At 31.1% G+C, this 20,865-nt stretch overlaps 1 protein-coding gene across 5 annotated transcripts in view; it reads left to right on the forward strand.

Moving 5' to 3' along the window:
- Window positions 1-20,865, forward strand: part of LOC107455153 (protein trachealess) — a 370,741-nt gene that overhangs the window by 325,791 nt on the left and 24,085 nt on the right. The gene's annotated exons all lie outside the window — the stretch shown is intronic.

Genomic DNA, 20,865 nt, shown 5'->3' on the forward strand with positions numbered 1-20,865 from the left:
GAACATTGAGCCCGGGTATTGTATGGAGCATGCACTTAAAAAGCAAGATGAGATTCGAGTGCAGAAGGCTGCTCGTGCACATTGTCTACAAAGTAAGGAAGCGAGAAAAGCCAAAAGATTAAGCAAAAAGCTTAGAGAGGACAATGAACTAAAAGACAAAAAAAATAAAGTGTATAGTGCCGGTATGTTCTGAGTTAACAAATATTGAATTTATTTGCCATATAACGAGAATTTTCAAGCGTAAGTTTCCATCACATAAAATTTTTTTATTGCAAAGAAATTTTTTTATTGCAAACATGTTTTTTGTATGAAATTTTAATATTCATACGATCAAATTTATTATTATTTTCATTTTATATTGTGTTTTATTACTGCATTTCAGGTTTTAATCATTTTAATAGCAATGTTAACTTATAAATATGAACTTCTGTGTGTTTATAAAATTTTTTGACAAAATTCATTCTTTTTTTACACTAAATACTTTCTTCCTTATTGAACCTTGTACAAAAAAATACTGAAACAAATACCCTGAAATTTTTTCCAGTTTTTCTAGAGCATATGAATAATATAATATAAAAGAATTATGCATATGGTTTTAATAGTTTTTCTTGTATACAAATTTTTTAGTTTAAAATGCAGTTTTCTCAAAATAGTGTTTTTCAAACTTCGATGTACCTTTTCTGAAAAAGTACTCAACATACATTATTAAAAATTTTATGGGACCTTTAGACATGCATCAATTATATGCTGTGACAAATTTTAAGCTCTAACTTCAATAATTTTTAAGTTATTGGGTTTTTCAGGTTAAAAATCGTTGATTTTTAAAAAATTTTTTTCAATTTTTCTGAATTTATTTTTAAAAAAAAATCTATTAAGGATACATATAAAATATTGTCACAGTATAAATTTCAATATGTAAATACCCTGCAAAAAAAATTCTGTGTGTCTATCTTTTTTACTTTCTTAGAAAAGGTACATCGAAAAAGCCCTATTTTAACATTGCAGGTATAGGCCCTACCGACTCCCCTTAAAAAACTTTTGAAGGAGTTTCGTGGTTGACTTTCTCAAGGGAGAAATGAATTAAAATGTCTTGAGAACTAGTTTAACTTTTTAAATTTAAAGATGATATTTAGGTGACAACAATAAAGCTATTATTCTCACCATTTCCACGTTATTTAGGCCTAAATGTTCTATTAATCGAACAGGTTTCAAAATATTTTTACGATCTTTTGAAGGAGTATGGTGGATAGCTTTCTGAAGGTGAAAGGGAACTGAAACGTTATAAATTTAATGATAATTTTTTTTGGTCAAAGCAATAAAGTTATTGTTTTTAATTTAAGACATATTTGCTTATTGGAAGAAAGTTTAAAATATTCTTCAAATAAATCGTTATCTATAAATCGTTGGCGAGATAGTTAACGATTCTTAGTTAAGAGAACTTTTAAATAAGTTTGGAGATTTCATTTCTTGTTGCAGAATATTAACGAAAAGTTATTGACTCTGGGGTGAAAATAATAAAATTAATTATTTTTATCACCATATAATAATGTTTGCTTACGAGATGTAAAATTTCATTATTCACCAATCAGTCCTTATCTAAATCTGGCTACACAATTTATTAAAAAATGTCGTATTTGAAAACATTTCTGAAAGAGTTCAGTGGTTCACTTCCCAAAGGTGGAAATGAAATAAAAATTTTAATTTTTTTTAAATTTGAGGATAATTTTTGGATGATAACAATAAAGTTATTATTCTCACAGTGCTCCACTTTATCTAGGCCCGGGTGTTCCATTTATTGTATAGGTTCGAAAGCTTATTTATGGAGATCTTATGAAGGAGTGTGTTGGTTAACTTTCTCAAGGTAGAAAGAGACTTAAAAATTTTAAATTTTAAGATTTTTTTAAAATTTAACATTAAATTTTATTATTTTTGATTTAAAGCGTATTTAAATTTTGGGAAGAATTATACAAGAAAAAAGTTCTAAGTGTTCATCAAATAAAGGGTTATTTGAGTTTAGCCAGAAGTTCTTAGTTTATTCTTAGTTTAGAGAACTTCCAATGAGTTTAAGGATTAATGTATGCATAATTAAGGTAATATTTAATAAGTATGCTTAATGTAATATTTTATTGTGAAGTTCTGAGATAACTTGATAAACTTTTATGTGTGAAGATAATAGTTATTAGCTTTGTGGTGAAAATAAGAAAATTATCATTTTATCACTAATACTGTTTGCTTACGAGAAAAAGGTTTTAAAATTCACCAATCATTCTTTATCTTAATCTGGCTACAAAGTAGAAATTTCTGGAGGAATTTGGTGGTTATTTTTCTTACGGCAGAATATAATTTAGGGGATTTGAAATAACATATAATTACTATTGTGAAACCAAGTTTAAGAAGGATTAAGCAACTTGATTCAACTTGGTTACGTATTACAATTGCATAAAAAATGATCAAGATGTAATCTCTGAACTAGACTCCATCTTGAATAAGAGCAAATTTGTATTTTATTGTAATTCAACTTGACATTATAAGAAGAATGTTGCAAATTTGCAAGATATTACAGTTAAACTTGACATCGCATTAGTAATACGTAAAATTTGCTCGATATTATATTTAATTTGACATCGTATTAGGAATGCTGAAAATTTGCATGATTTAGTTCAACTTGACGTTGCATTTGAAATGCTGTAATTTTATACAATAATAGGGATCAATATGACCTATATTTTTAGCAAAGTGTATATAGAAATATATATTTTTTAATTTAAGAAAATTATGATTAAGATATTTTTTATTTATCATTTGATTTGAAAACCTTAAAGTTTTAAAATTCAATTTATGTCAAGATAACAAAAAAAAATATCTCCAATCTAAAGGATTTATAAAATATAGAAATCTTGTTAAATTTCCATTTCAAAATACAATAAATCTAAACATACAAATCACTATCTTAGATGTGAGAATACAAATAAATTCTCCAGTAATAAAAAATAAAAATAAAAATGCGTGTGAGAGTTTTTCAAATAGATGGGTGTTTTCTTTTAAGTGTTGAGAGAGAAGCAACGCGAGGCATTATGGGAAATGTATGCAAATAGTCCAAAAAGTAGATCCATTTTTCTCGCAGGGATATGAATGGAGAATAAGAAATCCAATTTCATTCTAGCTTCGGTAAAAACACGGATTTAAAAACCCTCTCCTCGACGAAACTAATAGAAGCAATTTAGGGAAGTATGGGAATTTTTCTGCACCTCCCCACACCTTAAGACTTCCGCACGTAGCAGATTTCTACGGGCACGTTCCCTATTTAGAATAATACCGATCAAAGTCGGATTGTGGGCTGGAAATTTGCAGATTTGCACCTCGCCCCACAATGATTTCTAGATCTTTTGAAAAAGGATAAATGGGTTATAAGTTTCGAATTTTTTTTTTCATAATGAGATGCGGCTAAGAAGTTTAATCAACTCTAAATTGCATGTTTCTGTTTTAAATAGTGTATTAAATCTAATACGTTCTTAATAGTCTCCTAGTAAGGAAATAGGAAAAGTCTTTGAAATAAAAATCCAAGATACAATGCAAATCGAAGTTTAAAACTTGCCCCCCCCCTTAAAAAAGTCGAATTATAATACCATCATTGGAAACAGTTTGTAAGAATTTGGAACATATAGTTTAAATTTTACCGAATAATGCTAAAATTGAAAAATATTCCAGCATCGTTAGTAAAGTTTTTTTTTTTTTTTTTTGGTTGTTGGCAAATATTTTATGTTTACTAAGAACTAGTAGTTTCTTTGTGCTTCTCTGAAGCAATCTTGAATATAAAAAAAAATATTTAATGTAATATTCTTGAATATAATTTAAAAATTTTATCGTTCAAACGCACTGCATTTAAATATTGAGCGGAATAAATTAATTGCATATTCATAAGGAGAAAAATGATTAGTACTCGATTATATAAGTCTGCTTGATAAATGTTTATGAATATTAATATAATAGCTATAATGTTTAAGAATTTTTTAAAATTTTATTTAAAATATTTTTTACTTAAAGTTTGACATTCAACTGTCAAAACCCATACATTTTGTTATAATACCTAATAATATAAGTGCTATAACTGTTTTTAATATGTTAATATGCTGTTTTTTTCTCCCAAAAGTCATAAATTTAGGTATTCAAGGCTAAAAATCGTATATTCGATCAAACATGCCATTTTCCCCTATTAATAAGATTTAGTTCAACAAAATAATAAATAAATAAATAACATAACATAAAAAAATTAAAAAAAACAGGGAATGATCTTAGCTAAAGAACATATTGAAATTTTAATATGTTTTTTAGCTAAGATCATGTTGTTGTTTCTAATGACACTTGAACGAGTCAAGCTTGCCAGCCATTGGCCTTTTGCGAATTATGTCAGGATTCGAACCCCGCCGGCCGATGACTCCACCTGTAGTAAAATGGTGATTGATGCACGTTAAATCTGTCGAGCCGCAAAGTCCTCTATGTTCCCGTAACAAAGCAATACCTGTGGGGGTACTGAATTGGAAATCGATCGCTCTCTGATTCAGATCAAAATTACGATCTGCGGCTGAATGAATAGATGTATGAATAGGTCCGCCCTGTGCGACGAATGGGTGTGGTAGAAGTCGAATTCTTGGCCATAGATGGCGCCATTGGAAAACAAGAACAATCGCACCCCTCTGCCTTAACCAACGAACGAACATACGAAACCAACCAACCACCAAGTTGTGACTTAGCAAGTTTATTCTTCTAATCTCATCAATTTAAACATTCAAATACACTAAAAAATCGCAAATATTTAAGTTCTGCCATTAAGCATCTTCAAGGTGTGACTTAGAAAGTTTATTCTTCTAATCTCATCAATTTAAACATTCAAATACACTCAAAAACTCACAAATATTTAAGTTCTGCCATTAAGCATCTTCAAAGTGTGACTTAGCAAGTTTATTCTTCTAATCTCATCAATTTAAACATTCAAATACACTCAAAAACTCACAAATATTTAAGTTCTGCCATTAAGCATTTTCAAGGTGTGACTTAGCAAGTTTATTCTTCTAATCTCATCAATTTAAGCATTCAAATACACTAAAAAAATCGCAAATATTTAAGTTCTGCCATTAAGTATCTTCAAGGTGTGACTTAGTAAGTTTATTTTTCTAATCTCATCAATTTAAACATTCAAATACACTAAAAAAATCGCAAATATTTAAGTTCTGCCATTAAGCATTTTCAAGGTGTGACTTAGTAAGTTTATTCTTCTAATCTCATCAATTTAAACATTCAAATACACTCAAAAACTCACAAATATTTAAGTTCGGCCATTAAGCATCTTCAAGGTGTGACTTAGCAAGTTTATTCTTCTAATCTCATCAATTTAAACATTCAAATACACTAAAAAAAACGCAAATATTTAAGTTCTGCCATTAAGCATCTTCAAGGTGTGACTTAGTAAGTTTATTCTTCTAATCTCATCAATTGAAGCATTCAAATACACTCAAAAACTCACAAATATTTAAGTTCTGCCATTAAGCATCTTCAAGGTGTGACTTAGTAAGTTTATTCTTCTAATCTCATCAATTGAAGCATTCAAATACACTCAAAAACTCACAAATATTTAAGTTCGGCCATTAAGCATCTTCAAGGTGTGACTTAGCAAGTTTATTCTTCTAATCTCATCAATTTAAACATTCAAATACACTAAAAAAAACGCAAATATTTAAGTTCTGCCATTAAGCATCTTCAAGGTGTGACTTAGTAAGTTTATTCTTCTAATCTCATCAATTGAAGCATTCAAATACACTCAAAAACTCACAAATATTTAAGTTCTGCCATTAAGCATCTTCAAGGTGTGACTTAGCAAGTTTATTTTTCTAATCTCATCAATTTAAACATTCAAATACACTAAAAAAAACGCAAATATTTAAGTTCTGCCATTAAGCATCTTCAAGGTGTGACTTAGCAAGTTTATTTTTCTAATCTCATCAATTTAAACATTCAAATACACTAAAAAAATCGCAAATATTTAAGTTCTGCCATTAAGCATTTTCAAGGTGTGACTTAGTAAGTTTATTCTTCTAATCTCATCAATTTAAACATTCAAATACACTCAAAAACTCACAAATATTTAAGTTCGGCCATTAAGCATCTTCAAGGTGTGACTTAGCAAGTTTATTCTTCTAATCTCATCAATTTAAACATTCAAATACACTAAAAAAAACGCAAATATTTAAGTTCTGCCATTAAGCATCTTCAAGGTGTGACTTAGTAAGTTTATTCTTCTAATCTCATCAATTGAAGCATTCAAATACACTCAAAAACTCACAAATATTTAAGTTCTGCCATTAAGCATCTTCAAGGTGTGACTTAGTAAGTTTATTCTTCTAATCTCATCAATTGAAGCATTCAAATACACTCAAAAACTCACAAATATTTAAGTTCTGCCATTAAGCATCTTCAAGGTGTGACTTAGTAAGTTTATTCTTCTAATCTCATCAATTGAAGCATTCAAATACACTCAAAAACTCACAAATATTTAAGTTCTGCCATTAAGCATCTTCAAGGTGTGACTTAGCAAGTTTATTTTTCTAATCTCATCAATTTAAACATTCAAATACACTAAAAAAAACGCAAATATTTAAGTTCTGCCATTAAGCATCTTCAAGGTGTGACTTAGCAAGTTTATTCTTCTAATCTCATCAATTTAAACATTCAAATACACTAAAGAAAACGCGAATATTTAAGTTATAGACATTTTCTTTTGTCACATTTCCTTGCCGAAAAAAAAGGTTAAGAAAAAAGCTATTGATTTAATATAGCTACCTCTAAATAAAAGAAATACAGAGCTAGATTGCAGAATAAACAAAAATTAATGAAGTTCTCTACGATATATAGACACCAAAGTTATAAATTTCCTTTATAACTTGTCACTTCCGGAGCAGAAACTATGCCCCATAAATCGCCAAACTTTATCCCTATTCTGGAGCTTGTAAAACAATAAAACAGCTTTAAAAATCCCCCCTTTTTTATGGGATTGCAGAACAAGAAGTAAATGTTTATATACATTTGGCGCGCAAACTGAATAAACAATTTCCAATTTATGGAAAACGGTATCCAGTTTCTAACATCTCAACATCAAATAGAGAGAACATGCCATACAGACTCATAAAACCTTAAAACGTGCAACTTATTGTTATGATCTTTGTAGGAATAAATGTATGATACTTGAGAAGATGGAGCGAAACGAAGTGAGAAAGATTTTGTAGATAAGATTTTCAGAGTTAGTTATTATTGTTTTGAATTACTTAAAATGTTTAATCAGTAGTAATATTTTCAATATATAAAAATTTGTTTTGTGTAGAGTACCGATTCATATGTTTCGCGATCGACGCTGATTTGATGCACAATTTCTGGAATTTCGAAGCCAAATTACTAAATAACCGATAAATTAATGGTTAATAGATAAATTAAATAGCAAAATCAAGTGCACGTAATGGTATGAATCCATTGCATCGAATGTGTTTAACCGAATTCATGGTTTGAAATGAAACTAAAATAAATGAAAAAACTAAAGAAATTATAAAAAAAAATGCGTAGAATTGTCGAAATTAATTGAAAAAATTAATAAAATTTTAAAACTTAGTGCGCAGAATGGATGAGACTGAACGGAACAATTAAAGAAATGGTAAAACTTAATGCATGGAGTTAATGAAACTAAACGAAACAAAACGATTAATGAAATGGTAAAACATATCGTATATGATGAAGTATACTCAGCAGTTAAAATTTAAAAAAAAAAAAATCTTGCTCATACTTGGAATTTTACAATCCAGCATAGTACCGTTTGTTACAAGAATCAGCTGCATAAACCAGGTGCAAAATTTATTTACTAGGGCCGTAGTTTAAAGGTACATGCCCCCTTAAAGGTCCAAAGTTTTAAATTTTTAAAGGTCCAAAATCCCCTTCACTAAGTGCTTCTACTATACTAGAACCTATAATGGAACTTATACTAGGCCTAATGCATACACTCAATCCTATACCTAGTTTCATATATATTTTTCAACCAAAACATACTCTAAGTTGTTCGAAACTGCAAAACTTCAAGTACAAGTACAGACTGTTTCTTAATTTCCGGCACGGATTTAATAATTACTGAAAATATTAATTTGATTTAATGACAAATTTAATGTGTTTCAAATTAACCACCACCTGCCCTAATGTTCTTCTGAGTTTGGGGAGTATGCATTTCGAAAATTCATATTAAAACGAAGTTAAGCTTTAATTAAAGAGCACGTTAGAAAACTTTGGACAGTGTACAAATTAGCATCCAGATATTACCCTAGGACAAAATATACACCATTACAGTTTCAATTCATTTAATTTTAAACCAACAGAAACTTTCGTGGTGTACGGGTTTGACTGTCCACCTTCTACCAGAGAAGTCCGGAGTTCAATTCTCAACTGAGACGAGTGAATTTCATCTCTAATTTTCTCTTCTGAAAGTGTTGATAGTTATTAATATGTTTTATTCAATGGTAAGGTTTTTCTAGCCTTTTAGTGAGGTCAGTTCCAATCTCGATAAAAAAAAGGGGGGATGTTTATGCTAACTTAATGCTAGCCTCATAGCGTATACACAAGTATAGTTAAATTTAGCATTGTTTGGAGCTTACATGGTTCATTTACTAATCATTTATAAACCTTGTTGTGCTTTCTGATAAAGGCTGTTGCTGACATTAAAATCAATCTTACTCTGATATCCTTTCAATGAACTTTAAAAAGTTGTATAAAAAATACGCTTAATATAACTAAATTGTGCATAAACGCTTCCGCCAAATTAAATCAGAATTTAAATTCCTTGCAAAATCCTTTGAAACCTCTACACAAAAAAATACATCTTTTATAAACTTCATTGTGAATATTTTCGGCCTCAGCCTAATCAAATCAAAATTTAAAATCCTTTTCAGAAATTTTCAAAACTCGTATAAGAAATACACTTTGTGAATAAACGTTTTGATTTAAATCTAATAAAATCAGAAATTAAAATCCGTTCTGAAACCTTCGAAACTTACATAAAAAAAATATCCACCTCATATTACAATCCTCTACATAGAACGTTTCGGTCGCAGCCCAATCAAACCAGAATTTGAAATCCTTGCAAAATACTTCAAAACTTCCCAACTTTAAAAAAAAATACAGCAAAGCGTCTTGCCACAATAACCTCAAAGCACCAAGCAAACAATACCATCACCTTTTGAAGTTAGAAATAAAAGTGAGGTGCTCCAAAGAGTGTAAAAGAACATTTCGAGAAGCAGTGGGAAAATAACGAAGAAGAGAACAGTCAAAACACTTAGAAACACCCCCACAAACCCTGAAGGAAATCCCGAATCTATGAGCTATAAATCGCGACCCAATAATCACCTCCATCTCCCTTTACACACCATTGTTGAAAAAGGTGGCGTGTGGGGGGGGGATACTAGTTGACATTCTGGTATGTTTCTTGTTGGCATCACATTAAGAGAACAGTAACCCCTTTTTGCTTTCCCCTTTCTTGGAGAACCCATTCCGGTGTAAAGTATCCCGTATCCCGGTTTCAGGAGCTGGGGAAAGTCATTGAGATCGAAAACAAAGCATGATGGGAAAGGGGGGGGGGACAGAGTTCATTTCACCGTAAGTAAAGGTTCGACAAATGTCCACATTTGTATGTGCGCGGTTAAGTTAGGAGTGGATATTTCATTCTCCCGTTTTCCAGTTTTTTTTTCTCCCCTTCTTTCTCTCCTCGGTTTGTTTTCGTTCCGAGATTTGCAGCTTCGATGCTCACTTCCCTGGATTCTGCAGAAAAGCGATTGCGTTGCCAGGTTTTGACAGAAATATTGATGATGGAGAAAAAAGAGAGAGAGAGAGAATGCGTTTCACACCTTCTTAAGCAGACGACAAACGGTGCCCGCCCCCGCCTGCGACATCTCACCAACTTTGTCAACCCCCCTTCCATCCATGGCCCCCTAAATAAAAGAATGTTGATACTTTTCTGGTGGTGGTATAACTTTGTTCGTCATTCGAGCATTTTTTTCCTTACACTATTTTATCATTTTACATAAAAATTATTTATCGTATTGTACCATAATATCGTTCAAATTTGCTGCAACCATAATAAGACCACAATTTAAACCAGATTATTGCAGGCTTTTTAGTTCACAAACACCTTAACTCCGGAAATTTTTAAGTTTAAAGTAAGATTTCATAGCGCTGAGGGTTTGAAAGTCAGTACATCAAATTTCTTTTTTTTAGGAAGAGTTTATATATATATATATATATATATATATATATATATATATATATATATATATATATATATATATATATATATATATATATATATATAAAAGCTGGAGTAAAGTTCGTTAACTTAGCGAATTTACTTTGGTCAGCTCTACGAAACTATATTACAGTTCAAATAAACGGCATTCTAATGATTTATATATCACTTCTCTGTACAAAGAAAGAAAAGAAAAACTTAGGTTGTTGTTCTAGAAATTTTAAAAAAAAAGTGTATGCAAGATATTCCAAAAATGCTGCACCGTAGATATCAAATGCATGCTTTTAGAAACGTCGAAAATGAAATGTAAAGTATATATATTAAAGGTCAAAAATAGACATTTAGGTGTGGAAAAGACAAAAATATCATTGAAACTTGGTGAATTACTTATTAAGGAAGATGGAGTTAAAAGCATTAAAACATGTTTTGTTGCCGGAGGAAAAGGAAAAAAGATATAAGGCAACTGTCAAATGCCTTCAAGTTTTATCTGACAACCAAACAGGTTCAAATATTTTTAATGATTCTCGAAATTTTGTTTTCTCTTAATTTAAATATTAATTTGTAATTCATAATGAGTATGCTTTTTTTAAACTTCATTTCTGACAAAGTTTCAAAAATTGCCTATTTAGGGTGGTCAAGAAATTTCATTTCTCTTACTAAGTTATGCTAAACAAAGCTTGAGCTCAAATTTTTCTTATCGTAACATAATGTGCACACGCAGAATCTTTATTTCAAATTTTTTTAATTGCGAGAATCAAGTTATATCATTAGTTTAATTGTTCTTAAAAGGCCAGTCTATTTTTTTCTATATTTTTTTAAACATATAATTCTTAATTTCAAAACTTCAATATTGCAGTAACCATTATATTTCTTAAGAGAGATAAGTATGTTAAAAAATGACAAATGGCTCTCAAAATAATTGTTCGTATTCCTAAAGTAATGTGGCACATATATATTAGATTGAAAAATTGTTACATCGAATCCACTTCAAAAAAACACATAAATAAATACGGATAAAAAATAACTTCTTGATTCCAAAGGAAAATCCCCTTTCAACATTTGGCAGCAAAACAAAGCAGAATCATAATAAAGAAAAGAAAAATACTTCCAAATGAAAAACAAAAGAAAAAACGGTATCTAGAGAGACAGAAGCCAGCCTCTCACTTGTGGCAATGCGAGATAAATAGTGCCTCGGGTGCCATCTAGCGTAGGGAGGGAGCTTTAATCAAGAAAGAGGAAGGCTGACATATGGGCTTTCATCATCATCTACGACGAAGATGACAGAGAGCACAGGCAGAATGACAATTGACCCCCGCACTCTGCGACCGTTATTAGGCATTAATCTGCTCGTCTATCATCTTTCGCCTCCTCCCACCCCCAGAGGGCAGCACGACCGGAATTCTTAAGTGTACAACCTTTTCTCATTTCCAACCGCGATTGTTATTTATTTATTTATTTTTTTATTTCAGTCTTACTCTCACTTGTCCTTTCAAGCGATGCGCATTAGTGGAGTGTAATTGGACGTTCAGAAAAGCGTTCCAGGAAAGTTTTCCCGGAACCGAAACAAAAAGTTCTTCTATTCTTAGACTCATTTTTTTTTCCGGTTTAGATATTAAAAAAAAAAGTCGGATGATATGCCCAATCCTGGTAATAATCTTGAAACCATAGAATTTGCATAGAAAGTCTGTACTAAGGAAACCTTATTAAATATTATAAACAGGACTCACAAAAACGTGCTATTTTTTCACATTGAATATCCAAAAAGCATCTCATTCTAAAACATGTTGATAACTATTCTTATTACTTAATGAAATGGCAGGTCTTGAAATAGAAGTTTAGCGTGAATTTTAAATATTTATATTTTTGCAATTATTATGCATATTGCTATAAATAATACACAAAATTAAAGAAAATATACAAAGCTATTTTTTTCTAATTACAATTGTTTGGTGTGGTAATCTTTTATTACACGACAAACATATAATCTGTATTCAGATAATATTACGCATTTCATAGTTTTACACTATCAATGGTTCCTAATGTGTATACATATGCGTTGGTTTAATTCTTGAAGTGTTTTTGGCATCAGTAGTTCATAAACAGTGTCTTAAGCGTACGAGTGACAAATGATTTTTTTTAATCACATCACATGGCCCTGCCACCAAGTTCTCCGGACCTTTCGACATGAACTTTTTTTTCGTTGTGATACGTCCAAATACCTTACGCATTGCAATGTGGCAAAACGCCTTTTCATGAAACACCAGTGCCTAAAACACGGCAAAAGCTTAAAGAACGCGTAGCATTAGAAACTCTTGACAGTGCAGAACTGTAAAATGTGTGGAACGAACCTGATTACGGATTAAATGTTTGTCATGTTCCTAAAAAAGACGCACAACGAACATTTATAACTGAAAAAAGTGCTTGTTATATATTCTTTTAAAATTCGCGTTTAATTTATTTTATGCTAGCAGTCTCACGTGACCTGCTGGTCCACTTTTTTTTTTTAAATAAGTAGAATATCAAATATTTCGAATTTCAAAATCATATAATCAAAAATCAAGACAATTAAGTATAAACTTTTATTACTCAAGTGAAAATGGAATCAATTTTCGTCGCTTGTGTGTTCGTATAGTATAGTGGTGAATTGATTATTAAAATATTCAGTACAAAGCCTGCTAATATTTTAAAAAATATGCTAATTTTTTCAATGCCGCTTTTGAGGGATTATGATAAAAAAGTCATCAACTTCTTTAAAATCAAACCATGCCCTTAATTGCTATAACTAACCATGCAAACCAATGAATTTTATTTGTTTTCGCCGAAACAACGCGAACTTTAACTATTTTAAATTTTATTTAAATTAATAGAATACCCGAATTTAAAATAGTAAAAAATGCATCTTAAAGCGAATAACAACAAAAACAAAAAAAAAATTTCATTATATTTAAATTTAAAGAGTAGTTATAAGTAGTTAGAGAACTAAAAATTTTTGCTTAAAAAATATGTCAAAAATAATTATTATTATTAATGTTTGACAACAAAAGTTTCACTATCAGAGAATAATATTTTTTATCTTTTTGAAATTGAAATGCCGTTTCGAAGAATAAGAATAAGCATATTTATGTTTAAAATTACATATGATGGTTAAATATAGTTTTTCTTTAATATTTGATAACTTATGTTAGCCTGCTCTTACCGAGCTTTGACTAGATATTTCATTTTTCCTCATGATTCATCCGCTTCTATTTTTATAATCATTTTGTAACAATAATGTTTCTATGACAGGGCAATATTTTATTTTATTTTATAACCGTCGTTGAACAGCCGACCCAATTTCATGGGTTTACGACTACTTACGTTCAACTCCGTAGCCTTGTAATTTTGAACCAATCCAGAAGACAAGGAAACTCCTGGATCAGTACCCCCAGAGGTATTGATTTGTCGTGATAACATGGAGGACTTTGTGACTCGACAGAATTAACGTGCATCAGTCACCATTTACTACACGAGGAGTCTTCGGCCGGCGAGGATCGAACCCACGACATCTTGGATACGGGCCCAGCGCCCTACCGACCAGGCTTATGAAAAAAACACATATTGCGTACAAACAACTCAATGTAGGGGAATGGAAAATATCACGAAACAATGCAAAAAAGTACTAGCAATTTGAAACATAATACGCCATGCCAATCGGTAAAACCACTAAAAGAGTAAACGGCATAAAGTTTAATCTGTAACACCGAGTCTCTACGATGGAATTACGTATTTTCGATAAAAAGATATACCATAGAGATTCTAGATTGCTTGTCATATTAAAGAATGTATTATAAGTACTTGTAGTAATAATTATAATAAAAAAAAGCTTGAAAATATACACAATTTTAATCACCAAAATATTGACCTATTTTAAATTAGAAAATGCCGAGTTAAAAACTATATCATTACAACATTTAATATTACTTAACTTTTCAGACCTTGCGCAAAACGAAACATTAGTTTTTTTTAAAAGAAATTAAGAAACCCTTAAATTTGTTTTCTTATATTTTACTGTTGTAATATATATGTTACTGTGAATGACAGAAATCGGTGGTTGTTGACTCCAACTGGCGAATCTCGACAATCACATAGTCGCTTTGGTAAACGTCCTAAATATATACTAGGTCTAGTTAAGTGCCACTGCCCGGTATGCCCTACATCAAGGTTTTTTTAATGTCAAGCGCCACTGCCCAGTATACATTTGGCCGGTACTGATGTTTCTCCTAATCTGTCCTAAGAAGATATTAAAATATCGAGTAAACATTATAATATCAACGAATAAATTAAGATCAAATCTGATATAGCAAATATTTCGGACATTCACCAAAGCGACCATGTGATTGTTGACATTCACCGGTGAAAGTCGACATTCTCTTGATTTCGGTCATTCATGGTAACATATGTAAACTAATTTATTCAATGAAACTTCCATAAAGTGCACTGTTTCAAAGAGCTTTATATATCCTTTACATTGTGCGAAACCAGTTGACTCTTAAAATATTTATTTGGTATTGTGTTGATTAAAATTATAGTATTTATTTTATTTTGTTGAAATTGTAGAACATAAAAAATTCTTAAGCATCCGCCCAATATTGGCATTGCTTTGAAAACTAACTTTGTTTTTGAAAATTCAGAACTTATATAGTCCTTAATCATCGTCCTAATATTGAAAAAGTTTTGAAAGCATTCCAAACTTCCTCTTTTGAAAACGCAGAACTCTTTAAATCCTTTAAAAAATGGCACCAATATTGGCAATATTTGAAAACATGCCACAATTTATTTTTGAAAATCCAGAACTCGTGAAATCCTTAAAACATGATATCAATATTGGCAATATTTGAAAACATGCCAAACTTTATTTTTGAAAATCCAGAACTCGTGAAATCCTTAAAACATGGTACCAATATTGGCAATTTCTGAAAGCACGCCAAACTTTATTTTTGAAAATCCAGAACTCGTGAAATCCTTAAAACATGGTACCAATATTGGCAGTTTTTGAAAGCATGCCAAACTTTATTTTTGAAAATCCAGAACTCATGAAATCTTAAAACATCGGCCCAATATCAGAAATCTTTGGAAGTATGCCAAACTTCGTGTCTGAAAATCCTGAACTTATCATATTCTTAATCATCAGACCGATATTGGATTATGTGTCACCTCAACTTGTAATCCGGGTGAATCGGTGCACCCCTAACAGTCCCTCTACAAGAAGTGGGGTTGTTCTAATGAAGTTTTTGTATCGAAAGAGAACACTCTTTCCCTCCCCTTCCTATTTCATCTTGATCTCAGCACTCCTATTGCAATATTTCATCACTGTAATACATCATACCCTCCCCGGCAATAACCTGTCATGTAATATTTATTACCATTAAAAGGTAGGCGGTCGAATAGTGATTGAATATTGTTGATGACTACCGGGTCTTATCCAGAGTGTTGCTGGTGAGATATTGTATTTCCAGCTTCATAACTTCATTTGAAAATTGCGATGGGAAATTATTTTATTTTAAGAATAAAAGAAAAACGTTTTAACAATACAAAGCTTTATATTTAAAGATTTTGAAATCTTGACAAAAAGGAATAAACTTGTGACATTTTAGTGTATAATAATAATTAAGAAGTACTCTTTTTAGAATTTTTGTCGAAATATCACTTGCAAGTGAAGCTGTAGATTTTATACAGTTTAATGCACCTTTTTAGGGAATTTTAAAGAAAAGCAAAATATAGAATGAACAAAGTAAAAATTGTTTAAAATAATGTAAATTTATGGATGGTGTTTTCAATATAAATGTAAACAGCAACAATCTCGAGCTCATGACCTGTTATACTTCCAGTTAGAAAGTACGCAGCTGCTTACTACAGCTTATTCTGCGAGGTGATATTTTAAAAAAAGATAATTCTGTTTTCAATAAATGAAATAAATTATATAATTTCTGATTTAAAATCTGTTGTATTTCATAAGATATTAATTATCTTAAGCAATTCTGGTGAATTTGAAGTGAAAATTTGTTTTAGCTATTTAGAGATGTATAGTTAAAAAAGGTGATATGGTTGCTAGATTTAAAAAGCACCCGCTTTTTTGGCAGTCCTGATTTTGCCTCTTTTTACTTATTTATTACAGTTTGTTCTTGTTGCAAGGAGTGTACCATCATACGTTAGTATTAGCATATAGTTCGAGCAGCAAGATTAAGTTCATTTCATAAATTATCAGTTAAGTTTAGATTTCGAAGTTTGTATATTGTTGACAAGGTAAGAAGTGTTTCATAACGATTCCTTTTTTCAAAAAACGATTCTTATGCCTTTAAATGACAGGTCTTTAAATGACAATTCCTTTTTTAAACAAAAATTATAAGTCAGGTGACACGTACATGTATACGATAAGTACTACTCTCAAAACACAATAATCACGATGTGAGTCAAATTACTTCAAACACACCAAAAACAGTAACTGAGAAATATAGGCAGTCAAAAGCTTGCAGCGCTCCGTTGTGCAGAACGCCATCCATAGTGAATAATGTTTTTTTTCCCAATGGCAGGCACTGAATTTGAATCTTTGCCTATACTATGCCAGAATTGTTGCTCATTTCGCGTTACCCAGTGGGCACCTGTGAACCAAAGTCACGGAGGCGAGCAACATTGCCCACGCCACACTGCCACAAACCCGTTTATAGGGTGGGCCACATTCACACATCATAAACACGCGCAACAGAGGACAGCACAAAGAGAGAGAGAGAAACATCCATGCCCAGAGCGGGATTCGAACCCGCAGCCTATGGCTTCGCAGTCAGGCACGCTAACCGCTCGGCCACCAGGCCGACATAGTGAATAATGTAAAAATAATGTTTAAAATAATGTATAATGCAAAAAAGATATTTAAAATGATGTACTTTAAGATAATGTAACGAATAGTATAATCTTAAGAGAGTTTTTGAGGAACTTTGGCAAGATTTTGATGGCCCTATACTGGAAGCAAACCTACAATTTTGATCTAATTAAAAACTAATAAAAAAAACTACTGGTGAATATTTTTTAAATAAGGTATTTTTCATGCTGAAGGAAGAAAAATTCCTTTGAAAATCATTAGATTTTCTTTGTGTGTGCAAATTGCTAGAGTATGTATTACAGAGATGCAACGCCTATTTTTTCTTCTTTTTCTAATAAATTGACCACAATACACAATTTTTTTCAAACCTACTTGAAAAGTCTTCCATATATGCTGTAAGAAGAAGGCAAGATATAAACCTAAAAGGTGAAATAAAAACCACCGTCACTAGTGAAGTTTATTATTATAAAATGACTACAAGAATTTACACCTCGAGATACTTGAAATTAATCCTCCTAAACCCTAGACGAAACCAGGTGATCATAAGAGACCTGTACTTTTTGAATTCCTTTAAAAAATATTATTTATATAATGGACCCTCTTTATGAAAAAGATTTTAATATATATTTTTGTATTCAAACTCTAATAAGTAATAGATACGGGATATACATAATCTGCAATCACCGTGCAGAAATTTCAAACACGATAGTGAAAAGGTTAATAGGCTACTTGCAACTTGAGAAGCAGAATACGGCTGATATCACGTGGTTGTCCCTGGTGTTTTAACGTTACAGCTATTATACTTGGTTTATTACTACGCTGAATCAATTATTGGATCAAATTTAATTGGACATCGGCAGGCGATGTGACACTTGTGTGTCTAACCGGATTGGCAGCAGAGTCATAGCATCAACAAAGAATCGGATTTACCCACGCGTGACGTCGCTTGCAGGTTGCCAATTAACCAAATTTGTTGTCAAACTGGTAATCACACAAATTTTATAAAAAAGTTAGGTGACATTACCATGTGGGTGATATTTATGAAACTTTGATAAAATGCCTTATGAAAAAAAAAAGCTTATCTTTTCATCTCAATTTCATTTTTCTTTTTTATTTCTTTTTCATTTTTGGTGCCTTTCTGGAAATTGTGTTACGCGCCAACGATGCCAAAGATCTTCTTCTCAAACGCCAAAGACGCTTCGGAGTGTGGGCAGAATTTTAAAGTTTTCTTCCTGGCCTCTCTCTTTCCCTTCCCCCCCCCACCCTCTTTTCTTAGCTTTAGATTTTATTTTCTTAACTTTTGGAAAATTCCTTTTTACACCATTCACCCCCTGCAGCCCCCCCCCCCCACTAACAGCCCCCTTAAAGAAAACTCCTGAGGAAGTCAGTTATTGGATATCGATAGTTATGTTGATTTTTGAAGGAAGAAAGATATTCCCCAGACGATCGGAGGATGGTTCAGTCCCCCTAACCCTCCCCCCCAACGCTTTTTCCCCCATATACGTTAAATGGAGAAAATAAATAAAGAAAAAAAGTTGTTAAATTTCGTTGGATCGGTGAAAAGTGCGTTTATTTTTTATAGAGCGGTGTTTAAAATCTCGAAAGCACTCTTCTTTATTTTCGTCTTCGGTGAAATGAAATGAAATGAAAAAGAAAAATGGTTCTTCAATATAAAAAGAAAAGGTTCCAGACGTTTTCCATTCATCAGAATTTAGAGATTTTGTCAGTTTTGAAATTTTTGTGGTTGAGGTGACAATATCCTTAAATATCACACATTAAAGCAGAATTAGTGTAAAAATTGCTCAATTTTTTTTTAAAGTTATTATTTTAAAATTCTAATGCGCGATAAGCAGGGTGCTTTGTACTAACCACCTTTAATGTATGCATTTAGAATCCAATAGAAGAGATTTCAGAAGTTTTCCATTCATCAGAATTTAAAGATGTTGTCAGTTTTGAAATTTTTGTGGTTTAGGTGACAATATCCTTAAATATCACACACTAACGCTGAATTAGTGTAAAATTGTTCAATTTTTTTTCTTTAAAGTTATTATTTTAAAATTCTAATGCACGATAAGCAGGGTGTTTTGTACTAACCACCTTTAATGTATGCATTTAGAATCCAATAGAAAAGATTTCAGAAGTTTTCCATTCATCAGAATTTAGAGATTTTGTCAGTTTTTAAATTTTTGTGGTTGAGGTGACAATATCCTTAAATATCACACACTAACCCAGAATTAGTGTACAAATTGTTCAATTCTTTTTTAAAGTTATTACTTTAAAATTCTAATACATGATAAGTAGGGTGTTTTGTACTAACCGCCTTTAATGTATGCAAAATCCATGCAAAATTAAAACAAACTAAAGTGTACACATCGAGGATTACGAATAAACACATAAGCTATGAAATAAATGCTATCGAAATCTGTAGAATCACTTCTGGTAAAAACGGAATTGACAACACCAAAATCAGTTTGATTGTCTTCTGAAATTTTAAGACTATCCAAAAAATCACCTTTTGATTTTTCTATGTTTTCTGCAGCAAGCAGGTTTTGCTTTCCTTAATTCCGTCTTCCTTATCAGAGATTAGGCAGATTGCAATAGCGTTTTTGTATTATCTTCATTTAAATATTATTTTGTTTTGACTAGTAATTTAAAAATGTGTATTAAGGATGGTCATTGCGGAACACCGTATATAGTCGACGATAAATAGATTTAAAAAAAAATGGGGCATTGAGTCCCAACTTTATTAATACGCGCAATTAAGCTTTCAAGTAAGTAATTACATAAGGAATAGAAATTCAAATCAGCGAAACTCTGAATTAGAGTAAGAGATCAAGAATGTATGAAACTGAAATTAAAAAGCAGTGATAGATTAAATTAGAGTTACAAATGAAGGATGCCATGGAATTAATATAAAATCATTAATATAAAATCATAAAGTTGAAATTATAAATGTTTCATTATGTATCCTTCTTGTTTAACTTCTAACTTGTAATCAGTTTGAGCTGTGATTCTAATTTGTAATTATTTTACAGTGATAAGCCATACTTCCAGATTGGTACTTGACAGGTTTCTGGAATTGTCATTGGATATATACTATAATAACATATATGAAAATTGTGTCATTTTTCACTGAAAATGCTCTTTAGAAGTTTGACGTGTTTTGGACCATTCAAATTTATTGCAACCCTTATAAAGTGCACTATTGTACCATATTATCGTTTTTTTTTTAATTTCGTTGACCATTACTGTCATGGTGGTGTTCTTAGATGCAGTTTTTCCTTCAAAAATAATTTTTTTTTTTTAAAAAAATAGAAATACTTTTCAACGATCTTAAGTCCTACATATGGCTAATTCAATTAATCGTCCTCCAATTTTCTAAGCTATTACAGAATTTGGCTAATGTTGGACCCTAATATCGTTAAATTTTGTTTCACCTTTAATATAATGCATAGTTGGACCACGTTATCGTACTTCATTATTTTGATTGCAGGATATAAATCAATTTAAACTTGGATCAGTTTACTTAGAAGTTTGTTTAAGGATGCACTATTTATGAACATATTTTGATACCACATATTATGGTTTGTATTTCATGTACTTTTCTGTTTTTCTTGATTTTAAGAAACGTTTACCCGTATGCCCTAAATTGGGGCAGGTCGGGGTAAATATTTCATATTATGGT

This window comes from Parasteatoda tepidariorum, chromosome 8 (assembly GCF_982258835.1).
Source record: "Parasteatoda tepidariorum strain Cologne lab strain chromosome 8, Ptep-v5.0, whole genome shotgun sequence".
Lineage (NCBI taxonomy): Eukaryota > Metazoa > Arthropoda > Arachnida > Araneae > Theridiidae > Parasteatoda > Parasteatoda tepidariorum.